At 38.3% G+C, this 21,966-nt stretch overlaps 1 non-coding gene and 1 pseudogene across 1 annotated transcript; one reads left to right on the forward strand and one right to left on the reverse strand.

Annotated features, from left to right (window-relative positions):
- Window positions 1-8,277: 8,277 nt before the first annotated feature.
- Window positions 8,278-18,836, forward strand: LOC148580887 (uncharacterized; annotated as a pseudogene).
- Window positions 8,410-8,517, reverse strand: LOC148580888 (small nucleolar RNA R71). The gene has a single exon (XR_015899113.1). It is a non-coding gene; the product is annotated as a small nucleolar RNA R71 (small nucleolar RNA).
- Window positions 18,837-21,966: the final 3,130 nt, after the last annotated feature.

The following is a 21,966-nucleotide window of genomic DNA, read 5'->3' on the forward strand; positions in this document are numbered from 1 at the left end:
CTTATGTTCCAGTTCCACGGACAGATGACAGGCCTTACCATACACAAGCTGGTATGGAGAGGTTCCTATAGGAGTTTTGAATGCTGTTCTGTATGCCCACAGAGCATCATCCAAGCTTTTTGCCCAATCCTTTCTACGGGCAATTACAGTCCGTTCTAGGATTCTTTTTAGTTCTCTATTAGAGACTTCAGCCTGCGCATTTGTCTGTGGGTGATATGGAGTTGCTACTTTGTGGCTAATTCCATATCGGACCATAGCAGCTGTTTATTGCAGAATTGAGTGCCCCCGTCACCGATTAATACTTTGGGGACGCCAAATCTGCTGAAGATATGTTTCTGGAGGAATTTCAATACGGTCTTAGTATCGTTAGTGGGTGTGGCAATTGCTTCTACCCATTTAGATACATAGTCTACTGCCACCAGAATGTAAGTGTTTGAGTATGCTGGTGGGAAGGGACCCATGAAGTCAATACCCCATACATCAAACAACTCAATCTCTAAGATCCCTTATTGAGGCATGGCATAACCATGGGGCAAGTTGCCAGCTCTTTGGCAACTGTCACAGTTACGCACAAATTCTCGGACATCTCTATAGAGAGTAGGCCAGTAGAAGCCACATTGGAGGACCTTAGTGGCTGTTCGCTCTCCTCCAAAATGTCCTCCATATTGTGATCCATGGCAGTGCCATAGGATCTTCTATGCCTCTTCTCTGGGTATGCATCTGCGGATCATTCCGTTTGCACATCTCTTAAAGAGATATGGTTCATCCCATAAGTAGTACTTTACATCAGAAATTAGTTTTTTCATTTGCACTCTGCTGTACTCCTTGGGTATGAACCTCACAGCTTTATAATTCACAATGTCTGCAAACCATGGTGCTTCCTGAATGGTGAAGAGTTGTTCATCCGGAAAGGTTTCAGAGATCTCAGTAGGAGGGAGGGACGCCCCTGCTACTGGTTCTATCCGGGACAGGTGATCAGCTACCTGGTTCTCTGTCCCTTTTCTGTCTCTTATTTCTATATCAAACTCTTGCAGAAGTAACACCCATCTTATGAGCCTGGGTCTTAAATCCTGCTTTGTGAGTAGGTATTTAAGAGCAGCATGGTCAGTATACATAATCACTTTTGAACCTACTAAATAAGATCTAAACTTGTCAATGGCATAAACAACTGCAAGTAACTCTTTTTCTGTGGTTGTGTAATTCTTCTGTGCATCATTTAAAACACGTCTAGCATAGTAAATGACGTGCAGAAGCTTGTTATGCCTCTGTCCGAACACTGCACCGATGGCATGGTCACTGGCATCACACATTAGTTCGAATGGTAATGTCTAGTCTGGTGCAGAGATGACTAGTGTTGTGACCAGCTTAGCTTTCAGGGTCTCAAACGCTTGGAGACACTCTGTGTCAAACACAAATGGCGTGTCAGCAGTTAGCAGATTGCTCAGAGGTTTTGCAATTTTTGAAAAATCCTTTATAAACCTCCTGTAGAATCCTGCAAGCCCTAGAAAGCTTCTGATTGCCTTGACATTGGCAGGTGGTAGTAATTTTTCAATTACATCCACTTTAGCTTGATCCACCTCTATTCCCTTGTTTGAAATTTTATGCCTAAGGACAATTCCTTCAGTCACCATAAAGTGACATTTTTCCCAGTTTAAAACTAGGTTGGTCTCTTGGCATCTTTTTAGAATAAGGGCTAAATGGTCAAGACAGGAGCTGAATGAGTCTCCAAATACTGAAAAGTCATCCATGAAGACTTCCAAAAATTTCTCTACCATATCAGAGAAGATAGAAAGCATGCACCTCTGAAAGGTTGCAGGTGCATTGCACAGACCAAAAGGCATCCTTCTATAGGCAAATACTCCATATCGACATGTGAATGCTGTTTTCTCTTGGTCTTGAGGATCTACTGCAATTTGGTTGTAACCTGAATAGCCATCCAAAAAGCAGTAATAGTCATGACCTGCTAGTCTTTCTAGCATCTGCTCTATGAATGGTAAAGGAAAATGATCCTTTCTGGTGGCTGTATTGAGCCTTCTGTAGTCAATACACATACACCACCCTGTAATTGTTCTTGTGGGAACCAGTTCATTTTTTTCATTGTGAACCACTGTCATGCCTCCCTTTTTGGGTACAACTTGGACAGGGCTTACCCAGGGACTATCAGAAATAGGATAAATAATTCCAGCCTCTAGTAACTTAGTGACCTCTTTCTGTACCACCTCCTTCATGGCTGGATTTAGCCGCCTCTGTGGTTGAACCACTGGCTTAGCATCATCCTCCAATAGGATCTTGTGCATGCATCTTGCTGGGCTAATGCCCTTAAGATCACTTATGGACCACTCAAGAGCTGTCTTGTGTGTCCTTAGCACTTGAATTAGTGCTTTCTCTTCCTGTGGATTTAAAGCAGAGCTTATGATCACTGGAAAAGTGTTATTTTCTCCCAAAAATACATATTTCTGGGATGGTAGGAGTGGTTTGAGCTCGGGTTTAGGAGGCTTATCCTCTTCCTGAGAAATTTTCAGAGGTTTTTTTATTTCCTCTGATTCCTCCAGATTAGGCTGAACATCTTTAAAGATGTCCTCTAGCTCTGATTCAAGACTTTCAGCCATATTGATCTCTTCCACCAAAGAGTCAATAATATCAGTGCTCATGCAGTCATTTGATGTGTCTGGATGCTGCATAGCTTTGACAACATTTAACTTGAACTCATCCTCATTGACTCTCAGGGTCACTTCCCCTTTTTGGACATCAATGAGAGTTCGTCCAGTTGCTAGGAAAGGTCTTCCTAGAATGAGAGTTGCACTCTTGTGCTCCTCCATTTTTAGCACTACAAAGTCAGTGGGAAAGGCAAATGGCCCAACCTTGACAATCATGTCCTCAATTATGCCTGATGGATATTTAATGGAGCCATCAGCAAGTTGAAGACATATCCGGGTTGGTTTGACTTCTTCAGTCAAGCCAAGCTTTCTAATAGTGGATGCAGGTATTAGGTTGATACTTGCTCCAAGGTCACATAGAGCTGTCTTGGTACAAGCACCCTCTAATGTGCATGGTATCATAAAGCTTCCTGGATCTTGAAGCTTCTCTGGTAAGCTTTTCAGAATGACTGCACTGCATTCTTCAGTGAGAAACACCTTTTCAGTTTCTCTCCAATCATTCTTATGACTTAAGATCTCTTTCATGAACTTAGCATAAGAGGGTATTTGCTCAAGTGCCTCTGCAAATGGAATCTTTATCTCAAGAGTCCTGAGATAGTCTGCAAAGCGGGCAAATTATTTATCCTGCTCCGCTTGGCAGAGTTTCTGAGGATAAGGCATCTTGGCTTTATATTCTTCAACCTTAGTTGCTGCTGGTTTATTCCCTACAGAGGTGGTTGGAGAAGCCTTTTTAGAGGGGTTACTATCAGCACTTGCAGGTGTCTGATCCCTCATTGGCGTTTGAATGCCAGGATAGGGTGCTGGATGGGCGTTTAACGCCAGCTTCCCACCCTTTTCTGCCGTTTGAACGCCAGAACTGGGCAGGGAATGGGCGTTTAACGCCAACTTTTCTCCCTTTTCTGGCGTTTGAACACCAGAAGTGGGCATCCACTGGGCATTTAACGCCAATCTTTCACCCTTTTCTGGCATTTGAATGCCAGAATTATTCCTCTCTGTGCTCTTGCTGTCCTCAGAGGGATTTTGGGCAGTGGTTTGGTCATCCTCTGTCAGTTGTTCCTTTCTTGGATTTCTGCTACTTTGAGCTGATTTATTCAATGTCTTCCCGTGCTTTAATTGAACAGCTTGGCATTCTTCTGTTATCTGTTTAGATAGCTGCTGTCTTGTCTGATTCAATTGTGCTTCCATATTCTTGTTAGCATTTTTAGTGTCTTGGAGCATCTCTTTAAATTCTGCTACTTGCTTTGTTATAAGGAGTAATTGTCGATTAAGCTCAATAATCTGTTCTTGAGGATTAGGATCAGTAGTTACTGCCCTAGCCTCTTCTTTTATGGAGGACTCACTGCTTGAGTACAGATGTTGATTTCTAGCAACCGTATCTATGAGTTCTTGAGCCTCTTCAATCGTCTTTCTCATGTGTATAGATCTACCAGCTGAGTAGTCTAGAGACATTTGAGCTCTTTCTGTAAGCCCATAGTAGAAGATGTCTAACTGTACCCACTCTGAAAATATTTCAGAGGGGCATTTTCTTAGCATCCCTCTGTACCTCTCCTAGGCATTATAAAGGGATTCATGATCCTCTTGTTTAAAGCCTTGGATGTCCAGCCTCAACTGTGTCATCCTCTTTGGAGGGTAAAATTGATTCAGGAATTTGTCTGATAACTGTCTCCATGTTTTTATGCTTGCTGTGGGTTGGTTATTTAACCACTTCTTAGCTTGATCTTTTACAGCTGATGAGCGGATAATTTATACGTTTTTTGGCATTATTTTTAGTATGTTTTTAGTATGATTTAATTAGTTTTCATTATATTTTTATTAGTTTTTAATTAAAATTCACATTTCTGGACTTTACTATGAGTTTGTGTGTTTTTCTGTGATTTTAGGTATTTTCTGGCTGAAATTGAGGGACCTGAGCAAAAATCAGATTCAGAGGTTGAAGAAGGACTGCAGATGCTGTTGGATTCTGACCTCCCTGCACTCAAAGTGGATTTTCTGGAGCTACAGAACTCCAAATGGCGCGTTTCTAATTGCGTTGGAAAGTAGACATCCAGGGCTTTCCAGCAATATATAATAGTCCATACTTTGCCCGAGTTTAGATGACGCAAACTGGCGTTGAACGCCAGTTCCATGTTGCAGTCTGGCATTCAGCGCCAGAAACAAGCTGCAAAGTGGAGTTCAACGCCAGAAACACGTTACAAACTGGCGTTCAACTCCAAGAAAGACCTCTCTACGTGTAAACTTCAAGCTCAGCCCAAGCACACACCAAGTGGGCCCCGGAAGTGGATTTCTGCATCATTTACTCATTTCTGTAAACCCTAGTAACTAGTTTAGTATACATAGGACTTTTTACTATTGAGTTTTCATCTTGGGACGTTTAGTTCTTAGATCATGGGGGCTAGCCATTCAGCCATGCTTGAACCTTTCACTTATGTATTTTTCAACGGTAGAGTTTCTACACACCATAGATTAAGGTGTGGAGCTCTACTGTTCTTCAAGGATTAATGCAAAGTACTACTGTTTTTCTATTCAATTCAACTTATTCCGATTCTAAGATATTCATTCGCACTTCAATATGATGGATGTGATGATCGTGACAGTCATCATCATTCTCAACTTATGAACGCGTGCCTGACAACCACTTCCATTCTACCTTAGACTGAATGGATATCTATTGGATATCTAATATAGGGGACCGAGTCCGAGTTATTAGTGTCTTCGTGGTATAAGTTAGAACCCATGGATGGCCATTCCTGAGATCCGAAAAGTCTAAACCTTATCTGTGGTATTCCGAGTAGGATCTAGGAAGGGATGGCTGTGACAAGCTTCAAACTCGCGAGTGCTGGGCGTAGTGACAGACGCAAAAGGATCAATGGATCCTATTCCAGTATGATCGAGAACCGACAGATGAATAGCCATGCCGTGATAGAGCATCTTGGACCATTTTCACTGAGAGGACGGAAAGTAGCCATTGACAACGGTGATGCCCAACATACAGCTTACCATGGAAAGGAGTAGGAAGGATTGGATGAAGACAGCAGGAAAGCAAAGGTTCAGAGGGACGAAAGCATCTCTATACGCTTATCTGAAATTCTCACCAATGAATTACATAAGTACCACTATCCTATTTTATATTTTATTTATCTTTTACTTATCAATTCATAAAATCAGTTGAATCCGCCTGACTGAGATTTACAAGGTGACCATAGCTTGCTTCAAGCCGACAATCTCCGTGGGATCGACCCTTACTCACGTAAGGTTTATTACTTGGACGACCCAGTGCACTTGCTGGTTAGTTGTACGAAGTTGTGAAACAGAATTAAGAACATGAATGTACGTATTGAGTTTTTAGCGCCGTTACCAAGGAAGGAATGATCACGATTTCGCACACCAAGTTTTTGGCGCCGTTGCCGGGGATTGTTTGAGTTTGGACAACTAATAGTTCATCTTGTTGCTCAGATTGGGTAACTTTATTTTAATTTTAACCTTTTTATTTTTATTTCTTAATTCTCGAAAAATACAAAAAATTCTTCAAAAACCCTTCAAAAAAAATTTTCCCTTTGTTTTTGAAAATTATTTTAAAATTTTTAAGAATGAATTCTAAAGTTTCAAAATGGTATGCTGAAGTTTGGCTGGCCATCAAGCTTTAGACTAACCTGGTATGATTCCTGGAATCTTGATTGAGGACTTTGAATTCATTTCTTCCTTTTCCCTATAGGTTTTCAAAAAAAAATAAAAATAAAAATATACAAAAATCCAAAAAAATTAATAAAATCATAAATCAAAAATATTTTTGATGTTTCTTGTTTGAGTCTAGAGTCAATTTTTAAGTTTGGTGTCAATTGCATTTTTTTTTCTAAAAATTTATGCATTTTTTGAAAATTCATGCATTCATAGTGTTCTTCATGATCTTCAAGTTGTTCTTGGTAAGTCTTCTTGTTTGATCTTCATATTTTCTTGTTTTGTGTCTTTTCTTGTTTTTCATATGCATTTTTAATTAGTTAGTTTCTGAAGTTTGAAAATCTCTAAGTTTGGTGTCTTGCATATTTTTCTTTCATTAAAAATTTTCAAAAATAAGTCTTGATGTTCATCTTGATCTTCAAAGTGTTCTTGGTGTTCATCTTGACATTCATAGTGTTCTTGCATGCATTGTGTGTTTTGATTCATAATTTTTATGTTATAAGTCTTTTTCATGTTTTTCCTCTTTCTTCATTAAAAATTCAAAAATAAAAAATATCGTTTCCTTATTTTACTCAAAAGTTTTCGAAAATATGATTTGATTTAGTCAAAAAGTTTTTAAATTTAATTGTTTCTTATGAATCAAATCAAATTTTCAATTTAAAAATCTTATCTTTTCAAAATCTTTTTCAAAAATCAAATCTTTTTCAAAATTTCTTTCTAATATTTTCGAAAATTTTTCAAATTAATTTTCAAAAATCTTTTTCTTAATTTTAGTTCATGATTTTTGCATTTAATGTGATTGATTCAAAAATATTAAGTTGTTACTTGCCTAGTAAGAAAGGTTCAATCTTTAAACTCTAGAATCATATCTTTTTAGTTTCTTGTTAGTCAAGTAATCAACTTTAGTTTTCAAAATCAAATCTTTTTAATTTTCTTTTCAAATCTATTTCAAATTAAAATTTCAATTATATCTTTTTCAAATTCAATTTCAAAATCTTTTTAAAAATTGATTTTCAAATCTTATCTTTTTGTTTCAATCATATCTTTTTAAATTTCAATCATATATTTTTCAAAAACAAATTTCAAAACTTTTTCAATCAATCTTATCTTTTTGTTTCAATCATATCTTTTTTCAAAACTACCTAACTAATCCTCTCTCTCTTATTTTCGAAAATTCCCTCTCTCCTTTTTCAAAAATTTCTTTTTAATTAATTAATTATTTTAAATTTTAATTTTAATTTTATTCTTCCTTTAATTTTCGAAAATCATCAACTCCTTTTTAAAATTTATTTTCAAAATCTAACTTTCAAATTTAATTTTTATTAAATTTCGAAATTCTCTCTCTCTCATCTCCTTCTATTTATTCATCTACTAACACTTCTCTCCCATCCAAAAATTTGAACACCACCTCCTTCTCTGTGTTCGAGTTTTTCCTCTTCTCTTCTTTACATTGCATTCTTTTCTTCTTCTACTCACACAAAGGAATCTCTATACTGTGACATAGAGGACTCCATATTTTCTTTGTTATTCCCTTCTTTGTCATATGAGCAGGAGCAAGGACAAGAATATTCTTGTTGAAGCAGATCCTGAACCTGAAAGGACTCTGAAAAGGAAGCTAAGAGAAGCTAAAATACAACAATCCAGAGACAACCTTACAGGAATTTTTGAACAAGAAGAGGAGATGGCAGCCGAAAATAATAATAATGCAAGGAGGATTCTTGGTGACTTTAATGCACCTAATTCCAATTTACATGGAAGAAGCATCTCCATTCCTGCCATTGGAGCAAACAATTTTGAGCTGAAACCTCAATTAGTTTCTCTGATGCAGCAGAACTGCAAGTTTCATGGACTTCCATCTGAAGATCCTTTTCAGTTCTGAACTGATTTCTTGCAGATCTGTGATACTATTAAGACCAATGGGGTTGATCCCGAGGTCTACAGGCTTATGCTTTTTCCGTTTGCTGTAAGAGACAGAGCTAGAGTGTGGTTGGACTCTCAACCCAAAGATAGCCTGAACTCTTGGGATAAGCTGGTCACGGCTTTCTTAGCCAAGTTTTTTCCTCCTCAAAAGCTGAGTAAGCTTAGAGTGGATGTTCAAACCTTCAGACAGAAAGAAGGTGAATCCCTCTATGAAGCTTGGGAGAGATATAAGCAACTGACCAAAAAGTGTCCTTCTGAAATGCTTTCGGAATGGACCATCCTGGATATATTCTATGATGGTCTGTCTGAATTAGCTAAGATGTCATTGGATACTTCTGCAGGTGGATCCATTTACCTAAAGAAAACGCCTGCAGAAGCTCAAGAACTTATTGACATGGTTGCTAATAACCAGTTCATATACACTTCTGAGAGGAATCCTGTGAGTAATGGGATGCCTCAAAAGAAGGGAGTTCTTGAAATTGATACTCTGAATGCCATATTGGCTCAGAATAAAATATTGACTCAGCAAGTCAATATGATTTCTCAGAGTCTGAATGGAATGCAAGCTGCATCCAACAGTACTCAAGAGGCATCTTCTGAGGAAGAAGCTTATGATCCTGAGAACCCTGCAATAGCAGAGGTGAATTACATGGGTGAACCCTATGGAAACACCTATAATCCCTCATGGAGAAATCACCCAAATCTCTCACGGAAGGATCAACGAAAGCCTCAACAAGGCTTTAATAATGGTGGAAGAAACAGGCTCAGTAATAGCAAGCCTTTTCCATCATCTTCTCAGCAGCAGACAGAGAATTCTGAGTAGAATCATTCTAGCCTAGCAAATTTAATCTCTGATTTATCTAAGGCAACTTTGAGTTTCATGAATGAAACAAGGTCCTCCATTAGAAATTTGGAGGCACAAGTGGACCAGCTGAGTAAGAAAATTACTGAAACCCCTCCTAGTACTCTCCCAAGCAATACAGAAGAAAATCCAAAAGGAGAGTGCAAGGCCATTGAATTTATCATCATGGCCGAACCTACAAGGGAGGGAGAGGACGTGAACCCCAGTGAAGAAGACCTCCTGGAACGTCCAGAGATCAATAAGGAGTTTCCCTCTGAGGAACCAAAAGAATCTGAGGCTCATCTAGAGACCATAGAGATTCCATTGAACCTCCTTATGCCATTCATGAGCTCTGATGAGTATTCTTCTTCTGAAGAGAATGAAGATGTTACTGAAGAGCAAGTTGCCAAGTACCTTGGTGCAATCATGAAGCTGAATGCCAAATTATGTGGTAATGAGACTTGGGAAGATGAACCTCCCTTGCTCACCAATGAACTGAGTGATCTGGATCAACTGAGATTGCCTCAAAAGAAACAGGATCCTAGAAAGTTCTTAATACCTTGTACCATAGGCACCATGACCTTTGAGAAGGCTCTATGTGACCTTGGGTCAGGGATAAACCTCATGCCCCTTTCTGTAATGGAAAAATTGGGAATCTTTGAGGTGCAAGCTGCCAGAATCTCATTAGAGATGCCAGACAACTCAAGAAAACAGGCTTATGGACTAGTAGAAAACGTGTTAGTAAAGGTTGAAAGCCTTTACATCCCTGCTGATTTCATAATCCTAGACACTGGGAAGGATGAGGATGAATCCATCATCCTTGGAAGACCCTTCCTAGCAACAGCAAGAGCTGTGATTGATGTGGACAGAGGAGAGTTGGTCCTTCAACTGAATGAGGACTACCTTGTGTTTAAAACTCAAGGATCTCCTTCTGTAACCATGGAGAGGAAGCATGAAAAGCTTCTCTCACTGCAGAGTCAACCAAAGCCCACACAGTCAAACTCTAAGTTTGGTGTTGGGAGGTCCCAACCTTGCTCTGATTATCTGTGAGGCTCCATGAGAGCTTACTGTGAAGCTATTGACGTTAAAGAAGCACTTGTTAGGAGGCAACCTAATGTTATTTAATCATTTTTATTTTATTTTCTCTTTGTTATTTTATGTTTATTAGGTTGACGATCATGTGGAGTCACAAAAACTACTAAAAAACCAAAAACAGAATGAAAAATAGCATTGAAAACAGAACACCCTGGAGGAAGGGCTTACTGGCGTTTAAACGCCAGTAAGGAGCATCTGGCTGGCGTTTAACGCCAAAACAGAGCATGAAACTGGCGTTAAACACCAGAAACAAGCAGCATTCTGGCATTTAAATGACAGGAATGCACCCAGAGGAAAACTAGCATTCAACACCAGAAACATGCTGCAGACTGGCGTTGAACGCCCAAAACAACAATGGAAGTGGCGTTTAACGCCAGAAACATGTTGCAATCTGGCGTTAAACGCCAGGATTGCCTACAGAGGGCGTTTACACGCCTAATTGGAGCAGGGATGATTAAAGTCCTTGGCCCCACTGGATCTGTAGACCCCACAGGATCTCCTCAGGATCTGTGGACCCCATAGGATCCCCACCTACTTATTCTCTCCTCTTCACACCTTTTCATAACTTTCTTCCCCAAATACCCCTCACCAATCAACTCAATCACTCTTTCCCATCACCTCTTCACCACTCACATCCATCCTCTCTTTCCCAAAAACCCCACCTACCTTTAAATTCAAAATAATTACCCTCCCAAACCCAACCCTAAATGGCCGAACCCTAACCCCTCCCCACTCCTATATAAACCCCTCATTCCTTCTTCATTTTCACACAACACAACCCTCTCTTCTTCCCCTTGGCCGAATCCACCTTCTCCCTCCATCTCCTCCATTTTTCTTCTTCTTCTACTTCTTTCTCTTTTCTTTTGCTCGAGGACGAGTAACCATTTTAAGTTTGGTGTGGTAAAAGCATTGTTTTTTGTTTTTCCATAACCATTTATGGCACCTAAGGCCAAAGAAACCTCTAGAAAGATGAAAGGGAACGCAATTGCTTCTACCTCTGAGTCATGGGAGATGGAGAGATTCATCTCTAAGGTCTATCAAGACCACTTCTATGAAGTTGTGGCCAAGAAGAAAGTGATCCCTGAGGTTCCTTTCAAACTCAAAAAGAATGAGTATCCGGAGATCCGACTTGAGATCCAAAGAAGAGGTTGGGAAGTTCTAACCAACCCCATTCAACAAGTCGGGATCTTAATGGTTCAAGAGTTCTATGCAAACGCATGGGTCACTAGGAACCATGATCAAAGTGTGAACCCAAATCCAAAGCCTTGGCTCACCATGGTTTGGGAGAACTACTTAGATTTCAGTCCAGAAAATGTAAGGCTGGCGTTCAAATTGCCAATGATGGAAGAAAACGCATGCCCCTACACTAGAAGAGTCAACTTTGATCAAAGGTTGGACCAAGTCCTCATGGACATATGTGTGGAAGAAGCTCAATGGAAAATTGACTCAAAGGGCAAGCCGGTTCAACTAAGAAGGCTTGACCTCAAACCAGTAGCTAGAGGATGGTTGGAGTTCATTCAATGATCAATCATTCCTACTAGCAACCGGTCTGAAGTTACTATAGACCGGGCCATCATGATCCATAGTATCATGATTGGGGAGAAAGTGGAAGTTCATGAGATTATACCTCAAGAACTCTACAAGGTGGCTGACAAGACCTCCACTTTGGCAAGGTTAGCCTTTCCTTACCTCATTTGCCACCTCTGCAATTCGGCTAGAATTGACATATAGGGAGACATCCTTATTGAAGAGGATAAGCCCATCACTAAGAAAAAGATGGAGCAAACAAGAGAGCATGGACCTCAACATGAGCATGAGGAAATTCTTCACCATGAATTTCCTGAGATGCCTCAAGGGATGCACTTTCCTCCACAAAACTATTGGAAACAAATCAACACTTCCCTAGGTGAATTAAGTTCCAACATGGGACAATTAAGGGTAGAACATCAAGAGCACTCCATCATCCTCGATGAAATTAGAAAAGATCAAAGAGCTATGAGGGAGGAGCAAGAAAGACAAGGAAGAGACATAGAGGAGCTCAAAAGCACCATTGGTTCTTCAAGAAGAGGAAGGCGCCACCCTCAATAAGGTGGACTTATTCCTTAATCTCCTTGTTTATTTATTTTCCTGTTTTTTTATTTTTATGCTCTATGTTTGTTTATGTTTTTGTCTTCATGATCACTAGTAATTAAGTGTCTATGCCTTAAAGTTATGAATGTCCTATGAATCCATCACCTCTCTTGAATGAAAAATGTTTTAATTACAAAAGAACAAGAAGTACATGGTTTCGAATTCATCCTTGAAACTAGTTTAATTATTTTGATGTGGTGGCAACACTTTTTGTTTTCTGAATGTATGCTTGAACAGTGCATATGTCTTTTGAAGTTGTTGTTTATGAATGTTAAATATGTTTGCTCTTGAAAGAATGATGAAAAGGAGAAATGTTATTTGATAATCTGAACAATCACAAAAATAATTCTTGAAGCAAGAAAAAGCAGTGAATACAAAAAGCTTGCAGAAAAAAAAGAAAAAAAAATGGCGAAAAAAAAGAGAAAGAAAAAGAAAAAGCAAGCAGAAAAAGGCAAAAGCTCTTAAAACCAAAAGGCAAGAGCAAAAAGCCAATAGCCCTTAAAACCAAAAGGCAAGGGTAATAAAAAGAATCCAAGGCTTTGAGAATCAGTGGATAGGAGGGCCTAAAGGAATAAAATCCTGGCCTAAGCGGCTAAACCAAGCTGTCCCTAACCATGTGCTTGTGGCGTGAAGGTGTCAAGTGAAAACATGAGACTGAGCGGTTAAAGTCAAGGTCCAAAGCAAAAAAAAGAGTGTGCTTAAGAACCCTGGACACCTCTAATTGGAAACTTTAGCAAAGCTGAGTCACAATCTGAAAAGGTTCACCCAGTTATGTGTCTGTGGCATTTATGTATCCGGTGGTAATACTGGAAAACAAAGTGCTTAGGGCCACGACCAAGACTCATAAAGTAGCCGTGTTCAAGAATCAACATACTAAAATAGGAGAATCAATAACACTATCTGAATTCTAAGTTCCTATAGATGCCAATCATTCTGAACTTCAATGGATAAAGCGAGATGCCAAAACTATTCAAGAGGCAAAAAGCTACAAGTCCCGTTCATCTGATTGGAGCTAAGTTTCATTGATATTTTAGAATTTATAGTATATTCTCTTCTTTTTATCCTATTTGATTTTCAGTTGCTTGGGGACAAGCAACAATTTAAGTTTGGTGTTGTGATAAGCGGATAATTTATACGCTTTTTTGCCATTGTTTTTAGTATGTTTTTAGTATGATTTAATTAGTTTTCATTATATTTTTATTAGTTTTTAATTAAAATTCACATTTCTGGACTTTAATATGAGTTTGTGTGTTTTTCTGTGATTTCAGATATTTTTTGGCTGAAATTGAGGGACCTGAGCAAAAATTAGATTCAGAGGTTGAAGAAGGACTGCAGATGCTGTTGGATTTTGACCTCCCTGCACTCAAAGTGGATTTTCGGGAGCTACAGAACTCCAAATGGCGCGCTTTCAATTGCGTTGGAAAGTAGACATCTAGGGCTTTCCAGCAATATATAATAGTCTATACTTTTCCCGATTTTAGATAACGCAAACTGGGGTTGAACGCCAGTTCCATGTTGCAGTCTGGCGTTCAGCGCCAGAAACGAGTTGCAAAGTAGAGTTCAACGCCAGAAACACGTTACAAACTGGCGTTCAACTCCAAGAAAGACCTCTCCATGTGGAAACTTCAAGCTCAGCCCAAGCACACACCAAGTGGGCCCCGGAAGTGGATTTCTGCATCATTTACTCATTTCTGTAAACCCTAGTAACTAGTTTAGTATAAATAGGACTTTTTACTATTGAGTTTTCATCTTGGGACGTTTAGTTCTTAGATCATGGGGGCTGGCCATTCGGCCATGCCTGAACCTTTCACTTATGTATTTTTCAACGGTAGAGTTTCTACACACCATAGATTAAGGTGTGGAGCTCTGCTGTTCCTCAAGAATTAATGCAAAGTACTACTGTTTTTCTATTCAATTCAACTTATTCCGCTTCTAAGATATTCATTCGCACTTCAATATGATGGATGTGATGATCGTGACAGTCATCATCATTCTCAACTTATGAACGCGTGCCTGTCAACCACTTCCGTTCTACCTTAGACTGAATGGATATCTCTTGGATATCTAATACAGGGGACTGAGTCTAAGTTATTAGTGTCTTTGCGGTATAAGTTAGAACCCATGGATGGGCATTCTTGAGATTCGGAAAGTCTAAACCTTGTCTGTGGTATTCCGAGTAGGATCTGGGAAGGGATGGTTGTGACGAGCTTCAAACTCGCGAGTGTTGGGCGTAGTGACAGACGCAAAAGGATCAATGGATCCTATTCTAGTATGATCGAGAACCGACAGATGAATAGCCATGCCGTGACAGAGCATCTTGGACCATTTTCAATGAGAGGACGGGAAGTAGCCATTGACAACGGTGATGCCCAACATACAGCTTGCCATAGAAAGGAGTAGGAAGGATTGGATGAAGACAGCAGGAAAGCAGAGGTTCAGAGGGACGAAAGCATCTCTATACGCTTATCTGAAATTCTCACCAATGAATTACATAAGTACCACTATCCTATTTTATATTTTATTTATCTTTTACTTATCAATTCATAAAATCAGTTGAATCCGCCTGACTGAGATTTACAAGGTGACCATAGCTTACCTCAAGCCGACAATCTCCGTGGGATCGACCCTTACTCACGTAAGGTTTATTACTTGGACGACCCAGTGCACTTGCTGGTTAGTTGTACGAAGTTGTGAAACAGAATTAAGAACATGAACGTGCGTAATGAGTTTTTAGTGCCGTTACCAAGGAAGGAATGATCACGATTTCGCACACCAACAGCAAATGGAAATAGTAATAATTTGTAGACGTCCTGATCCATTTCTTTATCACGTACTGTGTCAGCAATTTGTAAGAACTGTGCCAGAAACTCAGTAGGTTCTTCCTGTGGAAGACCAGAATACTGGCAATTTTGCTGCACCATGATAATGAGCTGAGGATTTAGCTCAAAACTGCTTGCTTTGATGGAAGATAAAATAAAACAAAATAAATGGAAGATAAAATAAAACTTTTGAAAATGAAATAAAAGCAAATTGAAAACTAAATTAATTAATTAATTAAAAAGATTTTGGAATTAGCAATCAAAAAGATATGATTGAAAATTATTTTGAAGAAGATATGATTGAGAAGATATAATTGCAATTTAAAAAATATGATTGAAAAGATATGATTAAAGAAATTAAAAGGATTTGATTTTTGAAAAAGATTTGAAAAGATCAATTTTTGAAATTAGAATTTTGACTTTACTAAAAAAAAGATATGATTTTGAAAATCTTTGACTAATTTAATGCAAAATTTCGAAAATTATGAGTAAAATAAGGAAAAGATATTTTTTTAATTTTTGAATTTTAATGAGGAAAGAGAAAAACAACAAAATGACACTAAACTTAGAAATTTTAGATCAAAACAGAGAGAACAAACAAGTAAACTTTGAATGTCAAGATGAACACCAAGAACACTTTGAAGATCAAGATGAACACCAAGAACAAATTTTTGAAAACTTTTTAAGTAAATAAAAGCACAAAAACACACCAAACTTAAAATTTTTAGAAAATCAAACACAAATTTTCGAAAATTTAAAGGAAAACACAGAAGACACCAAACTTATAATTTTTAAAGATCAAGAAAGAACTAAGAACATGCAAATTCAAAAAATTAAAAGAAAATAAAAGCATGCAATTGACACCAAACTTAAAATATGAAACTAATCTCAAATAAAAGACTCAAATTTAGTGACTCTAAACTAACAAAAATAAATTATTCCTAATCTAAGCAACAAGATAAACCGTCAGTTATCCAAACTCGAACAATCTCCAGCAACGGTGGCAAAAACTTGGTGCACGAAATTAAAATCACACTTTTGTAAATCCGCACAACTAACCAGCAAGTGCACTGGGTCGTCCAAGTAATACCTTACGTGAGTAAGGGTCGATCCCACGGAGATTGTTGGCTTGAAGCAAGCTATGGTTATCTTGTAACTCTTAGTCAGGATATCAGTAATTCTCAGATTTAATTGTAAAAAGTAAAAGAACATGAAATAAATACTTGTTATGCAGTAATGGAGAACAGGTTGAGGTTTTGGAGATGCTCTGTCTTCTGAATCTCTACTTTCCTACCGTCTTCTTCTTCACGCACGCAAGGCTCCTTCCATGGCAAGCTGTATGTTGGTGGATCACCATTGTCAATGGCTACCATCCGTCCTCTAAGTGAAAATGGTCCAAATGCGCTGTCACCGCACAGCTAATCATCTATCGGTTCTTACTCATGTTGGAATAAGATCCATTGATCCTTTTGCGTCTGTCACTACGCCCAGCACTCGTGAGTTTGAAGCTCGTCACAGTCATCCTTTCCCAGATCCTACTCAGAATACCACAGACAAGGTTTAGACTTTCCGGATCTCAAGAATGACTGCCAATAATTCTAGCTTATACCACGAAGACTCTGATCTGAATCAGGAGGCTAAGAGATATGCACTCAATCTAAGGTAGAATGGAAGTGGTTGTCAGGCATGTGTTTATAGGTGAGAATGATGATAAGTGTCACGGATCATCACATTCATCAAGTTGAAGAAGAAGTGTATATCTTAGAGAAGAGACAAGCGTTATTGAATGGAAAACAGTAGTAATTGCATTAATTCATCGAGACACAGCAGAGCTCCTCACTTCCAACCATGGGGTTTAGAGACTTATGCCATCAGAAATACAATATAAAACGTGTAGAGTGTAATGAGGTACAAGATGAATCACTAAAAGTAGTTTTTATAATAAAACTAGTGACATAGGGTTACAGAAAATGAGTAAGCTAGAGTAGTTAGTGTAAAATTCCACTTCCGGGGCCCACTTGGTGTGTGCTTGGGCTGAGCATTGAAGATTTCACGTATAGAGACCTTTCTTGGAGTTAAACGCCAACTTTTGTGGCAGTTTGGGCGTTTAACTCCAGCTTTCATGGCCGTTCTGGCGTTTTGACGCCAGAATTTCTATGCTTACTTGGAACGCCGGTTTGGGCCATCAAATCTTGGGTAAAGTATGGACTATTATATATTGCTAGAAAGCCCAGGATGTCTACTTTCCAACATAATTGAGAGCGCACCAATTGGGCTTCTGTAGCTCCAGAAAATCCACTTCGAGTGCAGGGAGGTCAGAATCCAACAGCATCTGCAGTCCTTTTTCAGCCTCTGAATCAGATTTTTGCTTAGGTCCCTCAATTTCAGCCAGAAAATACTTGAAATCACAGAAAAACATACAAACTCATAGTAAAGTCCAGAAATGTGATTTTTATTTAAAAACTAATAAAAACATAATAAAAACTAACTAAAATATATTAAAAACATACTAAAAACAATGCCAAAAAGCGTATAAATTATCCGCTAATCAAATATAAAATTTAACTTTAGCTAGAAATTAAAATTTTAATTTAATTTTTGTTGTTATTTTAGTAATTTAAGCGAATAATCTAACTATACTAACTAGAATATGTACAACCCCACATGTGACAAAACTATTTTGTTGGAGAGTGTGAATAAATGTAGGCTACACCCACCTACTGAGATTTGAACAAAAATGATAAAATATATAGATATGGTTATAAGTTTTAAATTTCTCAAGGATATAGTTTATATATATAGATTGTTGAGTTTGAAGAACTAACAACATATTACGGATGATGACTAAAAATTATTATTGATTTAGAAGTCAATTATGTGTGTAAATAGTTTACTTAAGTATGCAAGAAATTAAATTAATACAAATAGGCCTAAGAAGCAAGAAAACAGGCCCAACAATTATTAAAGCCCAAAGAAATATGGAAGGCTGATGTAAAGCAAAGAAAATCAGACCAAACACAAGCATACGGTCTAAATAAGTGATCAAAGTCCAGGCACTTACGCCCTCTAGTTGGTAGCTAACAAAAGAAAGGATTCTCGCTTTTATTTGAACCAAAACACACAACTGAACCTAAATTCTCTCTTCTCTCTCCTCTCTTTTTCCTTCACCCACGTGAAACTCTGAAGCAAAGCAAGAAAAAAGAGAAGCTCTGAGTTAGGGTGAAATCAAAGAACAAAAAGTGAGTTACTAAATCTAAGAAAGAAGAGGAAGTCAAAGAAGCTAGGGCTAAAGGCACACATCACAACCAAAATCTCATCAGAAAAGTCTTTTCATCTTTGTGCAACATTGAAGCTTGTGGAAAAAAAATCTTCTCTCTGCATACACCGAATCGAAAAGCTCAAGGAATTGAAGGCCATGGAGCTTTGCAAAGAATCAACAGATAAAAAGTTACTTAGAGCCAGAGTTTAAATACACTACTCAGATTCAAGAAAACACTTTGAAAAAGGATGAAAGAGAAAATAGAAGGTATGGATGTATGCATGATTCAGTCACTACTACTACTCTATCTCTCACCTGTGACGCAGCTGCTACTATTGATTTTAGGGAAGAAGAAGTCAAACATGTGCAAGCCAAGGTTCAAGTCTTGGAAGCTTCACTCCTCTATTAAAGAGATGAACAGCCAGAGATTGATTCAATGAGTGAGTGGTATACGAAATTGTTACTCAGGTTGTGAATTATTGTTCGAAATTGATTCCCTGGCGATGGCACCAAAAACGGATGCACAAAACCAAGGTTTAAACATATCTTCACAACTTCGCATAACTAACCAGCAAGTGCACTGGGTCGTCCAAGTAATACCTTACGTGAGTAAGGGTCGAATCCCACGGAGATTGTTGGTATGAAGCAACCTATGGTCACCTTGTAAATCTCAGTCAGGCGGATATAAAATAGTTATGTAGTTTTCGAAATTTAGTAATAAAAGAAGGATAGAAATACTTATGTAAATCATTGGTGAGAATTTCAGATAAGCGTATGGAGATGCATTCGTTCCTCTGAACCTCCGCTTTTCTGCTGTCTTCATCCAATCAGTCTTACTCCTTTCTATGGCTGGCTTTGTGTAAGGATGTCACCGGTGCCAATGGCTACTTTCAATCCTCTCGGGAAAATGGTCCAAATACTCTGTCACAGCACGGCTAATCGTCTGGAGGCATCACCCTTGTCGTTGGTTGCATCCTATTCCTCTCTGTGAAAATGGTCCGATGCGCTGTCACTGCATGGCTAATCATCTTGGAGGTTCTCGATCATACTGGAATAGAATTTACTATCCTTTTGCGTCTGTCACTACGCCCAGCACTCGCGAGTTTGGTGTTCGTCACAGTCATTCAATCCCAGAGTCCTACTCGGAATACCACAGAAAAGGTTTAGACTTTCCGGACTCTCATGAATGCCGCCATCAATCTAGCTTATACCACGAAGATTATGATTAAGAGATCTAAGAGATACTCATTCAATCTATTGTAGAACGGAAGTGGTTGTCAGGCACGCGTTCATAGGGAATGATGATGATTGTCACGTTCATCACATTCAGGTTGAAGTGCGAATGAATATCTTAGAAGCGAAATAAGATGAATTGAATAGAAAACAGTAGTACTTTGCATTAATCTTTGAGGAACAGCAGAGCTGCACACCTTAATCTATGAAGTGCAGAAACTCTACCGTTGAAAATACATAAGTGATAATGGAGTTCCTTGGTCTCGGCCCCAGAGGGGAACCGGAGTAACCAAGACTACGAATACAATGATAAAAAGTTCTATTTATAATAAACTAGTCACTAGGGTTTACAGAAGTAAGTAATTGATGCACAAATCCACTTCTGGGGCCCACTTGGTGTGTACTTGGGCTGAGCTTGAAGTCTACACGTGGAGAGGTCATTCTTGGAGTTGAACGCCAGCTTTTGTGCCAGTTTGGGCGTTGAACTCCACTTTGCAACTTGTTTCTGGCGCTGGACGCCAGAATTGGGCAGAGAGCTGGCGTTGAACGCCAGTTTTCGTCATCTAAACTTGGGCAAAGTATGAACTATTATATATTGCTGGAAATCCCTGGATGTCTACTTTCCAATGCAATTGGAAGCGCGCCATTTTGAGTTCTGTAGCTCCAGAAAATCCATTTTGAGTGCAGGGAGGTCAGAATCCAACAGCATCAGCAGTCCTTCTTCAACCTCTGAATCTGATTTTTGCTCAAGTCCCTCAATTTCAGCCAGAAAATACCTGAAATCACAGAAAAACACACAAACTCATAGTAAAGTCCAGAAATGTGAATTTAACATAAAAACTAATGAAAACATCCCTAAAAGTAACTAGATTATACTAAAAACATACTAAAAACAATGCCAAAAAGCGTATAAATTATCCGCTCATCAGTGAGAACACAAAGTTTGAATTCCCATAGCTGACAGAGCTATTACCCTCTTCTCCTTCATAGTTCTTATTGAATATTCTGTTTTTTCAGTTTAATCTTTCTTTGTTTCAATGGTAAAAAATATTACAATGAGGAATGTAAAAAAAAGTCATTGAGTGAAAAAAGGCAGAGAGAGTTAGACTTGGAGAAAAGCCAATGTTATTTCAAAAATCCTTTATTAATTTTTTTGTTTTATTTTTATGATCCTAGGAAGATTTTCTTGCAAGTTGAGCTAGCACTTTGTAATTAAAGGCTAGGGTGAATCCTAGGAAAAATTAGTGTATGTAATCTTGTTAAAAGATAGTGAAATTCCTTCATTATTGTAATGGAGATTGGATGTAGGCTACATTGCACTAGGTAAATGAACTAAGATATATGGCTGTGCCACTTCTGTTTCTCTTCTCTGTTTCTGGTTTTTAACTTTAGGAGACAAAACAAAATAATCTCTTACTTATTCTATCCAAATAGACTTCACAGCTATATGCGTTGCACATACTTCTGTTTTGGCTCATCCTTCAGAAGAGATAAAACAAAAGAATATCCTACTTTTCACTCAAGACAACTATACAGAATCCAAAAGTTTCATCCTGTTGTAAGATTACTCAAGTAAAATAAAAAGAGGCCTAGATTCAACCCTCCCTTCTCTAAGCCACTGATATCCATCAATTGGTATCAGAGCTTGGTCTCAAAGAGATCAAGCTTCACAGCTTGGAGGAAAGATCCAGATGACCAACAACATGGGATTCAACACAACGGCTTACACTCTGATAGAAAGAAAATCCAACAACAGACCTCCATTCTTCATTGAAAAAAATTACAATTACTGGAAAGAAAGAATGAAGAACTTTGTGCAATTAATAGATTACAACCTCTAGAATATAATCATGAATGGTCCTCAAATTTCAACCAAAACAAACACTGAAGGAGTTGTTAATCCTAAAGTAGAATCAAAATGGAATGACAACGACAAAAAAAGGTGAAACTCAATGCCAAGGTTATCAACATATTGAACTGCGCCATTAGTTTCAAGGAATATCAGAAGGTTTCTAGATACAAAACAGCAAAGAAAATCTGGGATAAGCTCCACGTTACACATGAGGGCACCACACAAGTAAAAGAAACAAGGATTGGTATGCTCAGTAAAGAGTATGAAATATTTACTATGAAGGAAGGAGAATCAATAGATGAAATATTTGAGAGGTTCCCTATCATCATAAATAGCTTGGATGCTATCGGGATTACTTATTTCGAACAAGTGCTGGTGAAAAAAGTCATAATAAGCCTAACAAAAGAGTGGAAAACCAAGCCTACTGTTATCTTTGAAAGCAGTAACCTAAACCAAATGACGTATGAAGAGCTGAGAGGAAAGTC

The sequence above is a fragment of the Arachis ipaensis genome, chromosome B10 (genome assembly GCF_059453495.1).
Source record: "Arachis ipaensis isolate K30076 ecotype BB chromosome B10, ASM5945349v1, whole genome shotgun sequence".
NCBI lineage: Eukaryota > Viridiplantae > Streptophyta > Magnoliopsida > Fabales > Fabaceae > Arachis > Arachis ipaensis.